We start from the raw sequence: 3,415 nt of genomic DNA on the forward strand, positions 1-3,415 counted from the left end.
GAGTTACTATAAGAGAGTGGATTTACAGCTGCTGAAGGTGAAGACTCACAGCAGGCAAACCACTGGGATTATTAATTTACAACTGATTAACGATAGCTACATTTCATTTAGATTTTGGCTGGCCTCAGCACCAGCAGCTTGACTTTTACTGGGACAGAAGCCTTTTGTTTTGAGTGTTAGATTTAGAATGGTCTCTCTTTGACACAGTATTTCCGAACAATGTTTTCTGTGTCTTGTTTTGCATTTCAAAGTCCGTGTGGGATAGACATTTGTAATTTGCAAAGCACCATTAACAACATCAACAAGTAAGGAGCCGAAGTCACAAAACTAAGTACAATGTGAAAGCACATAATGTCAAAATGTATTTTTATACATATGCCCTAACTCATGAGCAGTTCATATATCCTAACAGGTTTTTCACAATGAAGTCTTTTTCCCTTAAAATATACAGTACACTTCGTTTGTTAAAGATGTATTTAAAATCCGGGGGAGAGGAGTCCTCTTTTTTTTACTTAAACGTTTATGGTTTTTGTGGGAATATGAGGCTAAAAGCCATTTTTACCCCATTTTAATTGGGGATGTCGACATATCTCGGGGGATCTTTCCCTAAACAAGCAAAAAAGCAAACAAACAAACAAACAAAAAAAACGAGTGTGCAATATATTACGATCGATAGAAGACTTTATGGGTCGCGTTCCCTGCGTTGTGAGAGGAGCGGAGGGACGGGAACCAGCTGCTACCCCCCCCCCCCCTCCCATCACACACACACACACACACACACACACACACACACACACACACACACACACACACACACACACGCACACACACACACACACACACACACACGCACGCACGCACACCCCGCCCCTCCTGACCTCCGTGGACACAGTGTCATCCACAGAGAGTGGCTTTGGGAGTCCCATGGGAGCGGGGGAATGCCGGAGAGGACGAGCGGCACACGATGCCCCATTGTTTGGTTTAGCAGTCACTGATTCCCCGGCTCACCTCCTCCCGGGGACACACGGCTGACCGTCTCAGCGGGTTAAACTGATTAGAACGACGTTGGTGCTTTGACTAATCCCTCGTTTGCTGCCCGGCTCTCCGCTTCAACAAACGAGAAAAGCTCCGCGTTCAGACCATCAAGTTGTGATAATCAAACCTCACACCTGTGGGCTCCGAAGTTGTCTTGTTACGTGAAATCAATCACACATCAGTTGAGATTGACACGAAATGATTTTTCTACCAATCATTTCCATCGACCGTGAGTTGAAACGAAATGATCACATTTCATTAAACGTAATAAGGTTTCCCATACAGCGTCTTTAGATCATTTACTTGAACGCAAGTTTTGGATGTAATTCGCTGTGGGCCTGGTCAGAAGTGCGAAGATGTGCGTAAAGGTTTTAGAGGGTTGCGTGATTTGGAATAAGACCTTTTTTAAAAAAAAATTTTTATAGATGTTGCACACTCTTCATTCAGATTAAACTTTCACCTGAAATAAATAAAACAAGATTAAATTAAATTAAATGTAATTAAAATAAATACATAAATGAGAGGCGCACATGTGACTCCCTCGGATGACGTTACGAGCCGGATCACCTTGAGGTGTGACCTCAAGAAAAGTTCTTGACTTGATGTTTAATGTTTGCGAACCTGAGTAAACTATCGTTCAAATGAAAGGTTTATTACATTAAAAAATGTTTACCCTCCTTTTAATTCACACTAAATGTGTCTAAGACCAAATGTAATCTATTTACTTATCTTAAGTTTACAGCTTTTATTTCCTTTATAATTAGGGTTGAGGTCTTGAGTTTGTGAGAGGTGAATAAGATCAGTCGTATCTGTGCGCGGCGGTCGCTTGGTGCTTCTGTTCAATGCATTATGCATAGGAAATACACCAACTGCACATTCTGATCGCATCTATATCTGCGCGTTTATGCAAACACAAGTTTTGCAAACACTGGTGGAATTTTCTGAATTTGTGTCATCATATGCAGATTTTTCATGCTTGGGCAGAGCTGTCAATCATATATAGGGACGTGAGTGAGGAACACAGCAACCCAGAGGAGACTCTGCAGCAGGATTCCCCCGGACCTCTCTCACAATTGGGTGAACATCTGAGCTTGTCCCGCGCTGGCAGATGGTGGGCAGAGGCGGGATCCAAAGGAGGCGATTTACATCCATTGTCCAGGAGAACAAACTATACACGCAGACAATAATAGTCCATCGGTAAGGGGCAAAGAACCACGGGAAAAAACAACAACTTTTCTCTTTTTGACGCCTGATGAACGGGTCCGGAAATTAATCTTTGATCTTCATTGACTTCCCAAAACATGACCAAACCTATTTTATTGTTGACTTAAACATAAAATACAAGTCCAATGTGAGGAATTTAAACAAAAACATAGGGTTTATGAGATTTCATTTAAAGAATTTATTTTTGTAATTGTTCACATGTTTCTTTTCATATAGCACAGAAGAATAAAGTTCTGGAAGGAGAAACCAAACCCATCGACGCGTTACGTTTTTCCAGAACACTTGCCAAATAACGCTGCATCGGCGTTATATGGAGATGATTTCAAGAGCAGTTCAGGTTGATTATAAGCTACAGCCTGAGGTTATTGATTCAAACTCATTTTGGCTACTGTCCGGCAGCGTCTCAAAAGCCAATCAGATTGCAGCCCCGACCGCTGCTGGCGGAGATTGATGGACCAACCAGACGCCCATTGTTGCTGCTGACACTGATGTGACGCGGAATCACCGCGTTCAAAGGAGCAGACGGTCGAGCGGCTGAATACGCGCCTTTCGAGAGCGCACTTGTGTTAAAATCCTGACTTGAATGAAGAGACCAAACAGGCTTTGCCTGTGTATATAAGGACAGACGCTCGACGTTTATAGTATATTCATTTTTAATAAGTTCTTTTAATCAAACATTCATAAATTCACAAATGAAATGTCCAACATTTTGGTTAGAAAGCAGCCCTTTAAAAACGTGCGTGTATCTTATTGCGAACAATGTCCATTCAGAGCTTTTCAATCATGCGCACGATGAAGAACGTTCATTTTAATTTCACATTCCATATTTTAAATTTTGCTCAACTTTTACAAATGTTTAAGGTTTGTACTCCAAATTGGATAACATGAGTTACTGTCTCTTTCCTTTCTCTCCTAATGTGAATAAAGTTTGTTCGAGTCACTGGTTGGATGCTGAATCTGGCACAAGTCCAAACGACGGATGCACTTTACACCAATGAGAGCATCCATTTCAACAATCGGTCCCCCATATGGCACTAAGGCCCCTCCTCCACTCTCTATCCCGGCAGAGGGTCTCATTCATGCTTCAGACAGCGGTTCACTGCGAGCTTCCTGGCCCTCGGATGAACTGTTTACATCCTGGCCGTGTGACAAAGGA

This window comes from Antennarius striatus, chromosome 3 (assembly GCF_040054535.1).
Source record: "Antennarius striatus isolate MH-2024 chromosome 3, ASM4005453v1, whole genome shotgun sequence".
Lineage (NCBI taxonomy): Eukaryota > Metazoa > Chordata > Actinopteri > Lophiiformes > Antennariidae > Antennarius > Antennarius striatus.